The 18,685-nt window shown below is 39.0% G+C and overlaps 1 pseudogene across 1 annotated transcript in view; it reads left to right on the top strand.

Moving 5' to 3' along the window:
* Window positions 1-18,685, top strand: part of LOC308609732 (putative helicase senataxin) — a 70,473-nt pseudogene that overhangs the window by 19,835 nt on the left and 31,953 nt on the right. Inside the window, exons 7-10 of the transcript in view lie at window positions 500-671; window positions 806-893; window positions 1,391-4,555; window positions 14,069-14,168. The product of the transcript in view is annotated as a putative helicase senataxin (transcript). The remainder of the gene's footprint in view (window positions 1-499; window positions 672-805; window positions 894-1,390; window positions 4,556-14,068; window positions 14,169-18,685) is intronic.

Consider the following 18,685-nt stretch of genomic DNA (forward strand, 5'->3'; position numbering starts at 1 on the left):
ATCTCTGCTTATCCAGTGGATGAGGGGTTCAGTCCTTTATTCCAACCGAATGACACACACAATTCAGGATTTCTCATATCATGGACTTTGTTTAGATCTGAAAATACCAAGTTTTTCTTTCTCTCCCTTTTTTTTTTCTACTTTACCTCTGTTATTTATTGAAGGATGGGAGTATAAAGGTCTGGAAGAAGCAGAGGAGGAACGATTCTTTCAGGTTGGCAAATAGGGTGAGAAAGTTGAGTTTATCTGGACTATCTCAGTTTGTTCCACACAACAAGATTTCTTAACAGAGGTGTATTGCTTTAAAAAAAATGCAGACATTATTTAAAAGTTTGCCAGGTTTCTAAAACCTGTAGTTGACAACACTTTACTTTAAATTACTTCCTGTTTTGCTTTCAGTTTTGTTGCTACCCAGGTAAAGAATGCTTAATTCTCAATATATTTTAGTCCCTTTCTCTAATTGTGTTGTAATTTGGCAAATTACTCCATTGTGTTTCAGATGATAGTGTGGATCCTTTCTGGCCAGCGTTACACTGTTTCATGGTGATTCTGGATCGTCTTGGATCTAAGGTCTGGGGTCAACTGATTGATCCTATTGAGGCATTTCAAACCATTATCAACAATGTGAGCTACAGGAAAGAGATCCAGAACATACGGAACAGCTCTGTGAGGTTCGTTCAGTTCCTGTGTCAGGATTTCCAACAATCTGTATGAGGAAGTCTACTATAATTGACTTTAACAGTAGGATTTTTCTCTTCTTTTTACCCTTCATTTCAGTAATTTCTATTTGTTCTTAATATTTAAGGACCAAGTCAGAACCGGAGTCATATTTAGATGACATGGTGACTTGCAGCCAGATGGTATACAATTATAACCCTGAAAAGACCAAAAAGGTATAAAACATTTTGAGAATTCAGATGATATTGTATTGCCTTTATATTGTATAGTCAGTGTTTTACGTGGTTAGTTGCATTGCTGATTTTATGATATGTAGCTATTCTGAATCAACTGTTGCATAAAACAGTTTCTGATTGAACAGTAGCTCATGAGGAAAAATGGTCTGTAATGAGAGCATGCACAGTTTGAGAGATTAATTTTTAAGTACATTTTGGAAGGGTAGAACATTTATGGCATGAGGGAGATAAATCACATGACTAGAAATCAAAACCAACTGAAGGAAAGAGGTCCAGAGTACATGGAGGTTTTGTAAATTTAACCTTTTCATGAAAGCTTCACCTCAAAATTGGACTGTTTTCAATTTCTTGGGGGTCCATATATGTACATCAACACAGGAAAGTTGAGCAGTGTATTTTCTTGTTGGCAACTTTTGTGTTAAACCTGTCATGAATGGTGCTTGTTTATCTGAATGTCAGTATCTCTTTCATTTTAGGATTCAGGGTGGAGATCAGCCATTTGCCCAGATTATTGTCCTAACATGTATGAAGAAATGGAAACATTAGCTAATGTGCTTCAGTCAGATATCGGTCAAGACATGCGTGTTCATAACAGCACGTTTCTGTGGTTCATCCCCTTTGTGCAGTCCCTCATGGATCTTAAGGATCTGGGTGTGGCCTATATAGTGGAGGTTATTCATCATCTGCATTCTGAAGTCAAAGACGTCCTCAACCAGACGGACGCCGTGTGTGACACAGTCACTGAGTTTTTCCTTCTGATTTTGGTGTCAGTGATTGAACTGCATAGAAATAAAAAGTGTTTGCATTTGCTGTGGGTTAGTTCCCAGCAGTGGGTGGAAGCCATCGTAAAATGTGCCAAGCTTCCCACCACCGCGTTTGCTCGGAGTTCTGAGAAGTCATCTGGAAACTGCTCCAAAGGCACAACAATGATATCTCTGTCACTGCATTCAGTGCCATCTAACTCTGTACAACTTGCTTGTGTGCAGCTGATCAGAAGTCTCCTTAAAGAAGGCTATCAGCTTGGGCAGCAGACTCTTTGTAAGCGATTCTGGGATAAGCTCAACTTATACCTACGAGGAAATATATCTTTAGGTTGGCAGTTGACTAGTCAGGAAACCCATGAGTTACAAACTTGTTTAAAGCAAATTATTAGAAACATAAAATTCAAAGTGCCTCAGTGTAGCACTTCTGTGGATCTGACTCCTCCATGTAAAACACCTCCTGCATCTTACAATAAAGAAGGAAGTGAACAAACAGGGAAGAAGTCTAAAAAACAAAGGCACTGTCTGGAAAACTCCAGCCCAACATTCTCTAAAGAACCGATGAAAGCTGATGCATGTCAAGTGAAAGAGAGTATTTTCAGCAAGGCACATAATGCCATAGAAGAGGATAATGAGCAAACTTATCTAAAAGATTTGAAACTCAAAGACCATCTCTCAGCTGAGTTGTGCTTGAAGCCGAGTAGTAAAAGGCTTGTGAATGAAAGAGCTCGAGGCCAAGTTAAAGTAAGTACAGGGAAGCATAAGTCTGTAAAAGAGAATTCCTCATATACCCCACAGAATTGTACTTCAAGAAATGGTCCAGAAAAGGTATTTGACAGAGGAATAATCACATCAACAGGTTTGTTGACTGATTCTAGCAATGACTCTCTGGAAAAAGTGTCCACATCAGATGAGGATTTCTCTTTAAAGGATGATGCTCTTGGCAAAACCTCAAAAGCAAACACTAAGGCACATAAAGATGAAATCTGTGCTAAGTTATTGCATGTAATGAAAAAGCAAGACAGGAAAAGTACCACTTTAGAGGAAAACCTGACTGTATCTAGCATTGAAAGTTTCTGTTCACAGAAAGATACAGGAGCTCAGAAAGGAGATGGCTTCATACACAATCTCTCTTTAGGCCCTAGTGGTGTTCTGGATGATAAAAATGGACAACAAAAACCTGAAAACAGTTTACTGCTGAAAAAGAAACAGGTACAGGAAGAAGAGTTGGGCATTTTCTCCACCCCTGATATCAGTTGTCAAATACTAAAATGTCATGTTGGTAATAAAGATTTGGTCTCATTCACAGAAATGACCGATATTTTTGTGGAGAAAACACCTCCCTTTAAAGATCCTGTGACTGGACTTGAATCAAGAGATACGGGAATTAGCAAGAGTACTGTTGAGTTTTCTTCTGATTTAAGAGAACAGGTCCTTAGCATCAGTCCTAAGTCTGACCCTTTAACAGATTCTCAGATAGACAGAGACCTCCACATATTATCTTTAATAGCTCAAGCCAGTGTTATTAAGTTCCCATCAGGTTCAACCCAAAGAAGTTTATCCCAGCTACAAAGAAAAGTTAAAGATGATAGAAGATGTTTGACAGCCAACCAAAATAGTGTCAGGGAAACCTGCTCTGGACACGTCATTATTATTTCAGAATCTGATGAAGATGATGATGATGATGAAAGAATTGTGGGTTTTAAGAAACACATTAAACAGGGTAAGACATGCATTGAGAAAGGATGTCCAGAGCATCATACTTCAATAGCTAACACAAATGTGGAACAGAATGTAATAAAGGAAGAAAATACAAGGTCCCTTTTGCGGTTTGAGGAATCGGATTCTCATTTTTTTGAGTTTGAAAGTCCATGTGAAGTGTTTTCAGTTCGGCAAGATCAGAGACCAGACAACAAGAATTCAGTTCAAGAGAATGAAGAGAATTCGTGCTTGACTCATGTAGGGGATATCACAGATGATTGGGGTTATGGTCCAGCTTATGTACCTGAAGAGGTCATTAAAAAAGCAGCAGAGGCAGCTTTGAAGGAGGGAGAACCTGAATGCAACAGTGACATAGAGGAGGATAATATATTTTTAACACAATGTGATCCAGAAGATATGGATTTATGTTGACAAATGGAGAAAGAGAATGATGAACTCATTGAAGTAGTTCATGGAAGAGATACAGTCCAGGTAGAAGAAGATTCTGTGAGTCGGCCTCAGTTGGAATCTTGGAGTAGCACAAAATGTAAATACAAAGATTGTGTGGAAACACTGGAAAACCAGGGTGAATACTGTTCCAAACACTCTGAAGCTAAAGCAGCAGATGAAGATACATTTCGTAGACCTGGCTTGCCTCTCTCTTCATCTAAACCTTCGAGACCTCCCACTGCTAAGATATTTACCTCCAGTAGTACTTCACGAATTGCTGGTCTTTACAAGTCTTTGGTAAATACGTCAGCGCTCTTACCAACTCTGCAAAATAAGTCAAGTGGGGTACAATCTGCTTTGAAAGTACCACAGCCAGTCTCTGTGGTGTCTCAGAAGCCAGTGGCTGAAATGAAGGGTTTGTGCAACGTTCTCCAGTGTCATACTCCAAATAATTCCAACAGGCAAGGCTACAAAGTTCCATTTTGTGAAAACAGATCTTTTTCACCTTCCTCTCCGGTAAACATTTTCTTGTCAGCACAGTCCATCTCTGACACCTTCGTTAAAGAGGTCTTAAAATGGAAATACGCAATGTTTGTGGACTTTGATCAGTGCGGACCCCCTTCAACTCTTTGTCAGTCCATCACAAGACCTGTGCCTGTGAGATTTCAAGATGGTAGAGATTATTTTAATGTGTTTTTCCCTTTGATGATCCTGAATACTTTTGAAACTGTAAGTATATGTTCTAATCGTATACCTTCAGACTTTGAAATTACGTTTCTTTACCATGCTGAGTACGGCTAAAATAACTGATCGCATTTTGATTTAGATGTAGCTTGTAGATTTCATGTTGAACAGACATTGTGCCCCACAGTGTTCTAGATGCCGGTGATACAGAGGAAACCCTTAAACTCTGCCCTTCTGGAGCTTACAGACACAATTCAGAGTGCTAGTTTACCAAGTCCAGAGGTGGCACAGGAGGAGGAAACGTTTTTCGGTGTAAAATAAGGGAAGACTTCTCAGAGGACATAGTCTCTCATCTGCGTTTATTTTTTTGAAAAGTAGTGTAAACCTTTACTGAAGTTTTCTTGAGGAGGTAGCAAAGGGCAAGTTACACTGGTCAGCACAAAGCAGTAAATCCCAAATTTCTCATCTGTCTTCCCAACTTCTTAGGCCTCATAGCAGCCTTTAGCTGCCCCCCTACCCCAACACATCCCATTCTGGTTCTTCTCTCTTTCTTACTGCCTGACTGGGATTGCCAAGAAAAATATAGGATTCCCAGTTAAATTTGAACCTCAGAAAAACAGTAATTCTTTAGTGTAAACATCCACCTGCACTTTGAAGGATGTTTTTGGTGTTCTCACAGCAGGTCGATTTTTCCTTTTTTTCAAATTGGTTAAAAAACAAAAACCCAAAAGGTGAGTGTGCAACAAGACTCTTCAAAACCAAGAGCACTGAGGTAAATACCCACGTATTCAGTCAGCAGATCCTCGGGTGCCTGATACTTGCCCAGTACTATCACAGACCTGGCGGGGGTAAAGTGGTGAACACGACAGACAAGGCCTCTGCCTTCTGGGAATGATCATTTCAGATCGGGACAAAAGGCTCTAGAGTGCTCTAGAATGATCTAGAACAAAAGGGAGCAGGCACTTGAGACTGAAAGGTGAGACTGCCTCTGTGAGCAATGGTATTCACACCGAGACCAGAGTGAGCAGAAGGAGTTGGCCATAGGAAGTATATCGCAGGCAGAGAGACTGCAAAGATCCAGCTTAGAATTGTTAAAGGCAAAGGAGATGTACTGCACAAAGAGGCAAGTTGGTGTCAATTTATGCCCTAAATTTCAGCCATTGTCGTAAGAATTATTTTACTAGTATTTCAGAACCATTAGAAACAACTAACTGATAAAGGCTCTTCAGTCTCTCTCCTTAAGAACAATGTGAAATAGTATTACAAGAATGATTTTCTTACCTTACAAAATCGTTAGTTCAGTGAACAGTGTATACAGTTAAATAAGCTGGGGAATATACAGAGATTTTCTTCATCTTGGAGCTTATTTTTTTCTTGAACGTTTATCCTTTCCAGAAAACACTAAATTGCTTAGAGGCCATTCATAGCCCTTAAATTTAGGACACATTTGTGATTTTATTTTTCCCTTAGTTCAGAAGTATTTATATGTTTATCTTTAAGATTTCTTCCTTCAGGACATTTCTGTAGCCAGAACCTTTTCAAAACAGAATGAGCACAAGTTCCGTTTGTATATACACAAAGTTTAAGATAGTCAAATACTTGTGGAAGGCCCATTATTAAAAAAAAAAAAAATCAGCCACTCTCACCTCCCCAAGTAATTATTTTTGATCCTTGAGGGATCCTTTTGTTATTTACTTCCATATTTCTAAATAACATGCCACTATTTTGACTTGTTAATTTTTCAGTACTAGACATTTTCTGTAATTACCCACTACAGGAAGTACCCTCTCTTCCCAGCCCTGTGTTCACACACACCTCTCCTGTTTTCCCATCCTCACTATGGAGTAGTCTTGTAATTTTTAGGTCAGTATTTGTTATTATTTGGACGATATAAAAGGTGTCCACTGGGCTTCCCTGGTGGCGCAGTGGTTGAGAATCTGCCTGCTAATGCAGGGGTCACAGGTTCGAGCCCTGGTCTGGGAGGATCCCACGTGCCGTGGAGCAGCTATGCCCGTGAGCCACAAGTACTGAGCCTGCGTGTCTGGAGCCTGTGCTCCCCAACTAGAGAGGCTGCGATAGTGAGAGGCCCACGCACTGCGATGAAGAGTAGCCCCCGCTTGCCGCCACTAGAGAAAGCCCTCGCACAGAAACAAAGACCCAACACAGCAAAAATAAATTAGTTTAAACAAAAGAGAATAAGGTCTTTGAATTAAAAACAAAAGTGTCCGCGACTAAGTCATGTGGTAGTTGTAACTACTTTTCGTTTCCGACTCTTTGCTTTCTCTGGATTTATTGTTTACTTAATTTTCTATGTACTTATTACTAATTTAGCTTCAGGCTGTCTCTTGGATGTTTAGGTCTCTCAGTATGATCAGGCACATCAGATAGTTGATAAATTTCATCTTCTTGGTTTAGGATGGTTAACCTGAAATGCTCACCATCCTCATCCTAGGGCTTGCATTTCCTTCTTTCCTGTGTTGGATCTTTGTCTCCTGTACCCAGGGTTGTCTGTTTTTGTCACCCTCTCATTTTAGTAAGGCACATCCTTCAAGCTTCCTGAGAAAAGAATGTGTAGGAGATAAATTTTGAAACTTTGCATGTCTTAAAATTTCTTTCTATTTTGCCATCTCTGTCTTTGTTGTTGTCATCGTCATTCTCCTTCCTTGGAGACTTTCTCAGCGTCCAAGTCTATTGAAAACATTTTTGAGCATATTTTTAGTTTCACAGTACTCTTGTCCTCTCATTATTCCTTTTTATAGGATTGTGTGCTTTCTTCATGTGCACAGTATTTTTTTACTACCTGAAGTTAATTAATGATAAGTTTAAAGTTAGTTGAAAGTTTTCTTCTCTTTTCATTGTCCCTGTTTTCCCAGTTGCTTTTTTCCTATTCATTTTAGTGTCTACAGACCTTTCATGTTAACTCCTTTCTTCACATGTCTAATGATTTTTGTTGGTTTACTCACATTTAAGAACAGGATACTAACAAGCAGATTGGAGCATTGTTCATAATAGCCAAAAGTTGTAAACAGCCGAGATGTCCATCAGGAGATGAATGGGTAAACAAAACATGGTATATGCCTACAATGGAATATTAGTCTACTATTAAAAGGAATGACCCGTTCTATGTACTTTTACCTGTTCTTTGATGAGCCTGGAAAATATTATGCTAAGTGAAAGAAGCCAGGTACAGAAGGCCACACATTGTGTAATTCCATTTATACGAATTTTCCAGAATAGGCACATCCGTAGAGACAGAAAGTGGATTAGTAGTCGCCAGGGGATGGGTGAGGGAGGGGTGTGGGAATTAGGACTGACTGCTAATAGGTATAAGGCTTGTTTTGGGATGGTGGGAATGTTCTGGAATTAGATAATGGTGATGGTTACACAAAATAGTGAATGTACTAAAAACACACTGTAGTGTGCACACTTTAAAGTGGTGAATTTTATATTGTGAACTATATCTCAACTTTTTAATGCTATAAGAAAAGAGGATGCATTTAAATAATGACAGGTCAAAAGAGATGCTTAGGAAAAGAGATACTTGTACTAAAATGGTCCTTTATTATTTGCACTGTGGAAGTCAAATGTGATCTGAAGGACACCATCACATGGTGAAATCCAAATTAGTTTCATTCTTTATATTAAGATTACATGCTCGGGTATAGTTATAATCTATATTTTGTTACATGTAAGATTTTAAAACAGATTAGAAGCTCTGAGTGAAAGGGATAGGCTTGTTGACCATTTGGCATTTTATTGGGAAGCCTCATCCCCACCCTCATGTCACTGTTTTTAGTCTTTTCTTTTCCCCTCTTAGTGAGGTCAGATTTCCCCAAGAAGAATCTTCAGATCGATTGCCTGGAAAGCATAGGCTTGATGGGGAGCTGACTGTGGGGTGAGGGTGGGGGCAGAGGGAAAGATCCAGGCATTCAGTATCTAAATATTTGCTTAATTCCCTGTTTAAAAATTATTTTATTTTTAAAATTATTTTATTTATTTTTGGCTGTGTTGGGTCTTCGTTGCTGCACGTGGGCTTTTCCCTAGTTGTGGCGAGGGCTTCAGTAGTTGTGGCTCAAAGACTCCAGAGCGCAGGCTCAGTAGTTGTAGTGCATGGGCTTAGTTGCTCCACGGCACGTGGGATCTTCCCAGACCAGGGATAGAACCCGTGGCCCCTGCATTGGCAGGCAGATGCCTAACCACTGTACCACCAGGGTTGCCCCCCCCCAACTTTTTTTTTTTTTAAGTACAGTATCCCCTCTCTATCTGCTGCCCCACAGGCAGAGACGGTCACACTTTATAGAAGTGAAACCACTCTAGCTTTTTGCTAGGAACAGGGATGGGCAGTCTCCCTTCAGCCCTCCTCCTCCTAGAGGTGTATGTCAGACACTTCCTTCTTAGAGTTCAGCTTGTTGGACTGGCTGAGTTAGTTAACCATACATCCATCTGCTTACCAGCTTCCCAGATTTTGATACTCTTGCCTCGTCTTCTGTTCTCTTCATCCTAATGAATTAATCCTGTTGTGAAAAATCCCTTGGGTGTTTTAGTGGGGTTTCAGGGGAATGAAAGGAAATGCCTGTGTTCAATCTGTCATCTTTACCATGAAGTTTTATCTTGTTCTTTTTTTCTTATTTTTGCAATCTTGTTCTTTTTCTTTAACCATGTAGTGAAACAGCATTGTTTTAGCATTTCTAGTTTATATAGGCCAACATTTATTAATGGTATTATTAATATACCTTGATTCCTTTTTTTTTTCCCACTGTAACGTGTGGCTTGTGGGATCTTAGTTGCCTGACCAGGGATTGAACCTGGGCCCTCAGCAGTGAAAGCACTAACAACTGAACTGCCAGAGAATTCTCAGATACCTTGATTACTTTTAGTGTTTATTCTTTCTTATAAGCCAGAGACTGTGGCATCAACCACAGTCTTGGGCCAAGGCTTCTTATCCTCATTTGGATGTAATTTGACTTCATAATATTGTTTGTTAATGGAATGCTGAAGTGTGTTTAGAGTCCTTTGACAGAAATGTGGTTGGTATCCTATTTAGGACATGAAACGCAGTGTTTGGTTATCCAGTTCTTATGTCTTATTGCAGGTGGAATGCAATGACATTGCGTAGAATTATCCCTTGCCCCAAAGGGCAAACGAGCAAATTCAACTTTTAGAAATATGAGTCTCTTGAATAAAAAAAAAAATCCCACAGGACTCAGAGGCAAAAAGTATACAAGTCAATTTTCACAGCAAAGTAAAGGAGCTGTTACAGTGGAGGATTCCTGGACTGAATGTCAATATTATGACATAGTATGAGTCTGTTTCGTGTTTGGTAATTGCAATCATTGTTGCTTTTGTTGTGGTCATCCATTTGCAATTCTTGGTGTCAGTTTATTTATCTCTTGTAAAAATAAAGTACAGTGTGTGGGGGGAAAAAAAGAAATATGAGTCTTTTGTGTACTGATGTGACTGATAGAGGATATATTAGTTTTTAATCCTTACGTTTAACACACAAAAATATTAGATAAATGTGCACTATTTTGACAGGGACCAATTTTTTTGGTCAGTTTTGGCAAATACTCTATTTTCTTAAAGTTTTGGTTTGCTGGCTCTGTCTGCAGTCCCCTTCGGTTACCTGTGTGTGCATGCACGTGTATGCAGAGTGTAATTGGCAGCTGCTTTTTAGGTTGTGTAGACAAGGAGCAGGCAGAAAGGGGGTCCTTCTGGAGTACCAGCTGTGATTCTTAGTGCCCACACCCCTTATAGGGAGAGTGCACCATTTTTAGCTAATTTCCTGTTATAATTTGTTCTGTGAAGGAAACAAAACAGGTTGATATGATGAGCGACATTGGGAGGCTGCTTTTGAGATCGGGCTGAGAGCCAGGAGAGGAGGGTTTTGTGCAGAGGAGGGGGGAGGGTCAAGACTATAATGCTTTGAAGTAGGCCTAACTGAGCATATGTGAGCAAAGAGATTAGGCTGATGTGACTGGAGTGAGGTAACTTAGAGGTAAAGGGAAATGAAGTAAGATTGCAGAAATCAGTCAAGAGCTGGATGGTATACAACCCTGTAAGTGCAGGTTGGGGTTTCATTCTCAGTACAGTGAGAAGATGTTGGAGGATTTTTAGTTGGTTGGTGTTTAGGCTGGGGGAGTAGCAATATGTAATAGTTTACTTTTTTGTTTTAAAGAAAACATTCTTAGTTGCTCATTAGAGAATAACTGTAGAAAGGTAAGCATAGATGCAGTAGACCTGTCGGGGGCTATTATAATAGCCCAGGAGAAAGATGGTGGTAGCTTGATCTAGGTGGTAGCTATGGAAATAAAGAGAAGTGAATTCATTGGGCATAAATTTTGGAGATAGTACTCAGTACTTATCTTTTTTAAATATATATAGAAATTTATGTGATTCATTTTTGGCTGGGTTGGGTCTTGGTTGATGCACACAGGCTTTCTCTAGTTGCAGCGAGCTAGAGAAACTCTGCATAGCATCCCCCATTATCAACATCCCCTACCAATGTAGTACATTTGTACAACTGATGAACCTACATTGACACGTCATTACCACCCAGAGTCCATAGTTTTCATTAGGGTTCACTCTTGATTTGTATATTCTAAGGGTTTGGACAAACGTATAATGACATGTAGCAGTCCTTTAATATCAGAGTACTTTCACTGCCCTAAAAATCCTCTCTGCTCTGCCTGTTCACCCCTCCACAGTCTCAACCCTGGCAATCACTCATCCTTTTACTGTCTCCATAGTTTGCTTTCTCCAGCATGTCAAATAGTTGGAATCACACAGTATGTAGCCTTTCCAGATTGGCTTCTTTCACTTAGTAATGTGCATTTCAGGTCCTTCTGTGTCTTTTCATGGCTTCACAGCTCATTTCTTTTTAGCACTAAATAATATTCCATTGTCTGGTTGTACCATAGTTGGTTTATCCGTTCACCCACTGAAGGGCATCTTGGTTGCTTCCAAGTTTAGGCAGTTATGAATAAAGCTGCTATAAATATCCATGTGCAGGTTTTTAACGTAAATATAAGTTTTCAGTTCATTCGGATAAATAGTGAGGGCACTATTGCTGGATCCTACAGTAAGAATATGTTTAGTTTCATAGGAAACCACCGAACAGTCTTCCAAAGTGGTGGTACCATCTTGGGAATTTCCTGGTGGTCCAGTGGTTAGGACTCTGCACTTCCACTTGCAGGGGGCACAGGTTTGATCCCCGGTCAGGGAACTAAATCCCACAAGCCACGTGGCTCAGCAAAAAAAAGAAAAAATAAAAAAAGGTGATGGTGCCATTTTACATTCCCACGAGCAATAAATGAGAGTTCCTACTGTTCCACATCCCCGTCAGCATTTGGTCCTGTCAGTGCTCCAGATTTTGGCCATTCTAATACGTGTGTAATAGTATCTTGTTGTTTTAATTTGCATTCCTTTGATGACATAAGATATGGAGCATTTTTTCATATACTAATTTACGGTCTGTATATCTACTTTGGTGAGGTGTCTCTCCAGGCCTTTTGCACATCTTTTTCATCAGGTTGTCTGTTTTCTTACTGTTGAGTTATTATTTTTTTCTTTTTTAAATAAACTTAGTTTATTTATTTTTGGCTGCATTGGGTCTTCATTGCTGTGCACAGGCTTCCTCTAGTTGCAGCGATCAGGGGCTACTCTTTGCGGTGTGCGGGCTTCTCATTGCAGTGGCTTCTCTTGTTATGGAGCACGGGCTCTAGGCATGTGGGCTTCAGTGGTTGTGGCATGCGGGCTCAGTAGTTGTGGCTCACGGGCTTAGTTGCTCTGTGGCATGTGAGATCTTCCTGGACCAGGGATCGAACCTGTGTCCCCTGTGTTGGCAGGCAGATTCTTAACCACTGTGCCACCAGAGAAGCCCTTCTCCTTCACTTTTAAAGGATAATTTTTCAGGATTCCGAATTCTAGATTGGTAGGATTTTTTCTTTCAACAGTCTAAATATTTCACTACTCTCTCCTTGCTTGCATGGTTTCTGAGGAGAAGTTAGATGTAATTCTTATCCTTCCAACTCTATAAATAAGGTGTTTATTCCCACAGGATTCTTTCATGATTTTTGTTTTCCTTTATCTTTGATATTTCATATTCCTGAAGGTTGAATATGATATGCCTAGGTGTAGTTTCTGGCATTTATTCTGCTTGGTCTTGGAGCTTCCTGGATCTGTGGTTTGGTGTCTGATGTTAATTTTGGAAAACTCTGAGTCATTATACCTCAAATACTGCTTCTTTTTCGCTCTCTCTTCTTCTCGTATCTCCATTATGTGTATGCTGCATCTTTTGTCATTATCTCACAGTCTTGGATATTCTGGGGTGTGTTTTTTTTTTACCCATTTTTTTCTCCTTGCTTTTCAGCTTTGGTAGCTTCTATTGCTGTAGCCTCAAGCTCAGAGATTGTTTCCTCAGCAATGTCCAGTGTAGTAATGAGGCCATCAGAGGCATCCTTCATTTCTGTTACAGTGTTTTTGATCTCTGGTATTACCATTTGATTCTTTCTACTTTACATCTCATTCATTACATTACCCATCTATTATTTCATGGCCTCCTTTTTTCATTAAACTCTTAGTATATTAACTATAGTTTAAAAAAAATTCCTGGTCTGATAATTCCAGTATTCCTGCCATATCTGACAGGTTTTAGTGCTTCTTTATTCTGTGCAAACTGTGTTTTTTGCCTTTGAGTATGCCTTGTAATTTTTTGTTGCAAGGCAGACGTAATCTACTAAATAAAAGGAACAGCAGTAAATAGGCCTTTAGTGATATAGAAATGAGGTATGGGGGAAGGAAGACCATTCCATAGTCCTATGATAAGGTGTCACTCTTTTAGTGAGCCTTTGCCTCTGGACTAAGAACTTTACACCACATGCTTCTTAGTTTCCCCCCACCTCCTTGGGTGAGACAGGATGGTTAGAATGGGCTGGAGCTGGTTTTCTTCCCTCAAGTAGTTTAAGCTCTGATAAAATCCCAGCAACTTTGACTCCGGTAAAATAGCATCTCATAGATCAGGCCTTGTTAAGAAGGTCAAGAATGCTCTGGTGTATTACACAATGGTTCCTTTACCCCAGTCCCCACCAACCCCCCACCCCCGCTGGAAGCACACTGGGAATTTTCTCCAGTGTTCACTGTGAGGGCCTGTTCGAGCTCCTAGAGGTAAGACTCACCAAAGTGTGGAGTCCCTTTTATGACTGGGTCCCCCTAGAGTTTTTAAGAGAGGTCATGCTGAGCCTCCAACAGTTTGTCGCATCCAGTTCAGGATTTCCTCCTGGCATGGAGGTTTCTACTTAAGAGTTTTCTGCACTGGCAAGTTGTGATTGTCTGTATCCACCTTTTTGTCTCTTTTTACTTGTTAGGATGGAGTGGCGACTTCTAAGTTCCTTACATGCCAAGCTGGAAACCAGAAGTCCCAAATTAATTTTTAATGTTTGTGTCACAGAGGAGTTCTAGGTTCTGGATTTTATGGTTGCTTACTTTGGAAAATTTTGCCGTTTAACATTGGCTTTTCAGATGTTTTTGCTTTCTTAAGTTGCTTTTTTTTGCTTTGCGTAGATGGCACAGGAATGGAACAGCTCTCCAAACAAAGAGAAATTCCATCAGTTGCATTTACGAAAATTTCCTGCTGATTATAAAAAATACTGGGAGTTTGTGGGTAAGTTCTTTCTTATGTAACTTGGGCTCTATCATATAATAATTGGAGATTGCTATTTGAGGGAACATAATAATTGCTTGAATTTTCTGGGATATAGGTTTCCTGAGGTGAATTTGTAAGCTCTTACAAAGAGTATGTTTAAAGTCTTTACTTAATGAGGATAATTACTGGGACAGTTATAAAATTCATGGTTTTAACCATTGTGCTAGCAGAATACCACAGGCCAAAGTGTCCCTAGATGCTGGGCAAGGGAGAGAGAAGGTGAGTGAGGGAGTTTGATTGGCGGGGGCGGAGGGGGTGTTGACACGATCGTGCGTACAGATTCTGAGTAAATCTCTCTGCCGTCTCTGCTCTCACTTCATGAGTTGTCTGGAGCATGTGTCACATTTATGTCTTAGTTATAAATAAACCAAGCATTTAGAACCCTTTAAAATAAAAAGTATAAATTCTCCGTCTGTCTCCTTCCCCCTTGCAGTCCATCCCACTCCATAGATTCACTTAAGAAAAAAAGCGTGTACATATATTTGGGGGGGAAGGTATTATATGTTCACTGTAGATTATTCAGATAATATTAGCCAATAGTAAAATAAACATCACTCACAGTTCCCATCATTCAGAGATCATCTTATGAACATAGTATTGTATATCTTACTGCTAGACTTCCTATTCATCTGAGTGAAGGGTGGGTGGGTAGGGTTATTTTACCTAAGTGACTTTTTTCATGTATTTATTCAGCAAATATTTACTGACTTTATACTACCTGATAGTGTATGATTCTAGATGCTAGGTATGTAGCTGTGATGAAAACATAAAATTCCACCTTCGTGAAGCTTACATTTGACTTATTTTCATTTAGTCTATTATAAATGTCTTTTCAGAGATAAATAATAATAGCATGTTCAGTGTTTGTAGTTATTCCATTGTAAGTGTATTCCATAGTTCTGTTTAACCAGTAATTTCTAGTTAGACATGTACATTACTTATGATTTTTTACTGTTACACTGAATAAATCCCTTTGCTAGATCAAACAGTGTGTGCATTTTAAGACTTTCGGTTCATATTGCCTCTGTCTACCAAAAAGAATACCATTTTCACTTCTGACATAAGAATGTAAGAATGTATCTCTTCTCATTTGCTAGTTTAAACTTATCCCCCAGTTTTATATGGAACATGTATCTCATTTGAAGTTGTAGTTTTTGTCCTCAAATCTTTATTGGTCTTTTATATTCTTGGGGGGGGGGCGGATAATTGTCTGTTCATGCCTTTTGTCCTTTTTTTTTTCTCTTAGGGAGGTTATTTTCTTACTTGTATGCATTGTTAATTTTTTTCAATTTCATTATTTGCTGTTCAGTTTCACATGCACTTTTTGAGGCAGACAATTTTTATCTTCACATGTTCAAAAATACCGTATTTATTTCTTTACTGTTCAGTTGGTTTTAGAAATCAGATAAATACTTCCATATTTTCTTGTAGTAGTTTTATATTTCTTTCTAATATTTAAATCACTGATTTATCATCCATTTATCTTGATGGTATGATAGAATCACATAGCATTTACTCTTGTGTCTGACTTCTTTCACGTAACATGTCTTCGTAATTCATCAATTTTGTGTGCATCTTTGGTATTTTTTTCATTGCTGTGGTGGTATTTCAATATGTGACTGTGTCACAATTTTACTGTTGATGGACATTTTTATGATTATTATTTTAAAGAAGTTTTTTTTGTCAGTGCCATGCAGCTTGTGGGATCTTAGTTCCCCGACCAGGGATTGAACCCGGGCCACAGCAGTGAAAGCGCCGAGTCCTAACCACTGGATCGCCAGAGAACTCCCGTTAATGGACATTTTTTCAGCAGTTTAGGCCTGTGTGTCAGGGCTCTCCAAGTCCATGCCCAAGTTCAGTGATTCGCTAGGAAGACTCACAGGAATTATATTCCTGCTCATGGCTGTGACTTACTATGGCAAAAGGATACAAAGCAAAATCAGCAAAGGGAAAAAGGAAACCAGGAGCAAGTTTCCAAGAGTCATTTCCCAGCGAAGTCACACAGGACACACTTAATTTTCCCAGTAGTGGGCTGCGACAACCCATGTGACACATTATCTACCAGGGAAGCTTAGAGACCCAGTGCCTAAAACACCCTCTGCCTAGCCCACATTCATGACTTTCACAAGTAAAGTGGGTGTTTGACATAAGCTGTAGAGAAAAAATTTGGCAAACAGGTAAGGTACAGTGAGCCATTGTCATCAGCAAATGATGAGAGCTGTCTGGAAAACCAAGTTCCCAGATTCCAAGGGGGCCAACCTTGTAAGCAGGCCTTTCTAATGATAGCAGCCTCAGGCCTTCTTCTACACACAGCATTTTATGAATAATGCTACTATGGTCATTCATGTGTCTCTTTGTGTTATGCAAGGGCATTTTTGTGGAGTCTGTCTCCTGAAGTGGGTCTCAGAGTCTCAGGGTATTATGCATGAGCTTAACATGAGTATATAATGCCAAGCTAGTCATGCAGAATGACACACCCCACCAGCGTATGGAAGTCACGTTGCTCCATGTCTCTGCCAACACATTTGTGTTGATTGTGCTGTTCATTTTAGCCATTGTAGTGTGTGTGTATTGATGGCCATTTGTGGTTTTATTTTGTAATATCCTGGCTATCAGTGAGATTGAGGACCTTCTCATATATTTAGTAGATGCTCAAGTAACCTCTCTAGGGAAGCACCTATTAAAGACTCTTGTTCATTTTCTGTTAGTTGTCTTTTCCTTACTGACTTGTAGCAAGTTCTTTATGCAATCTGGATATAAACCATCCTCCCACTTTGGCTTGCATTATGTCTCTCTTAGTGATGTCTTTAAAATTCTTATTTTATTCTTGTTTAGACTTTATTTTTTAACATAACAAATGCATCTGTGTATTTTTTATGGTTAATGGTCTGTGCCAAAGGTTTAAGAAACCTTTCCCTGCTGCAGGTCATAAATATATTATCTTAACATCTAGAACAGGTGTCAGCAAACCACAGCTTGCAGATCTACCCTGTATCCTGTTTTTATACTGCCCAAGAGTAAGGTTCTTACATTTTTTTAAGCTTTTGAAGAAAAGATGATGATGGATATGCAACAGACACCATGTGTAGCCTGCAAAGAAAAATCTGGCTCTTTACAGAAAGTTTGCCAATCCCTTTTCTAGAGGCTTCGCTGTTTTGCCGACCTGGAATGGATTTTGTACACGAGTAAGATGTAGGGGCCATGTTTCATTTTTTTTCCCTAATGGAGATGTAATTACCCCAGTAGTGTTTATTGAAAAGATTATCCTTTCTCCATGGTCTGCAGTGTCATATTTGTTACAAATCTAATGTCCATTTAATGCACTCGCCTTTTTCTGGACTCCTTTCTTCTTTGTTGGATCATTTGCCTACCTTTCTGCCCATATCACATTGCTTAATTTTACTTAATTAAGCTTTATTATAAACATTAATGAGCAAGTCTGCTTACCTTGTTTGGCCTTAAGAGTACGTTGGCTATTCTTGTCCCTTTGCGTTACCATGTAAGTTTTAGAGAAAAAAAAGATGTGGACATTTGTTAAGAATTGACATCTTTCTAATACTGATTTGAATACGATACATACTGTCAGTTATTTAGGTTTACTTTCAGTAATGTTTTACAGTTTTCTAGGGAGAGGTTTTGCAGATCATCATTGGTTAGATTTTTTTTCTTTTGGTGTCATAATTATTTAAGTGACTATCTCTAATAGAGATGGACCTAAAAATTCATAGTATTTTTGCTAATAATTCATTATTTTGTTGCTAAAGTATGAACCATGATTTCTTAATATTAGATAGCTAGACAGTGTTCAAGTTTTCCGTTTCCTCATAAAGAACAATTTATTTCAGCCTGCTTGAATTAAGATCCAAGTTAGGTCCACTCACTGACATTGTTAATATGTCTTCTTCAATTACAATTGTCTCCTTCATGGATCCCTCCCGCTTTGTAATTTATTTTTTGAAGAAATTGTGTTGTTGACCCTGTAGAATTACAGGGTCTGTGTCTGTGTCTTGCTGATAGCATCCCCCTGGTGGTGTTTAGTATGTTTTTCAGTCCTTTGTACTTTTTGTAAATTGATAGTTGGATCTAGAGGCTTGATCAGTTTCATTGGACCTAATAATTTTGGCAAAACTAGTTCATAGCTGAGGTTGGTGTGTTCCTTTATCAGGAGGTGCTTGATCTCTAATTTCTCTTTTTGTAATACTTATAACCGTTGATCCTTAATGCCTAGATTAATTATTTTACTAAAGGATACAAAATGGTGATATTTTTATTTGATCATTTCTTCATTTATTTGCTATTGTAGTTCTGTAAAGAAAAAGTGCTCCATTTTATTTGATTACTCAGTAGTATACTTTATAAAGAAGGGTAGAATAAGTATTGATACTTGACTCCTGACCAGTTTTCAAACTAATGACTTCTCTGCAAGTGCTGAGTTGACCAGTGAACTTTAAAAAAATGTTTTTTCGTTATGAACA

Source organism: Mesoplodon bidens (genome assembly GCF_964165515.1).
Source record: "Mesoplodon bidens genome assembly, chromosome: Y".
NCBI classification, from domain to species: domain Eukaryota; kingdom Metazoa; phylum Chordata; class Mammalia; order Artiodactyla; family Ziphiidae; genus Mesoplodon; species Mesoplodon bidens.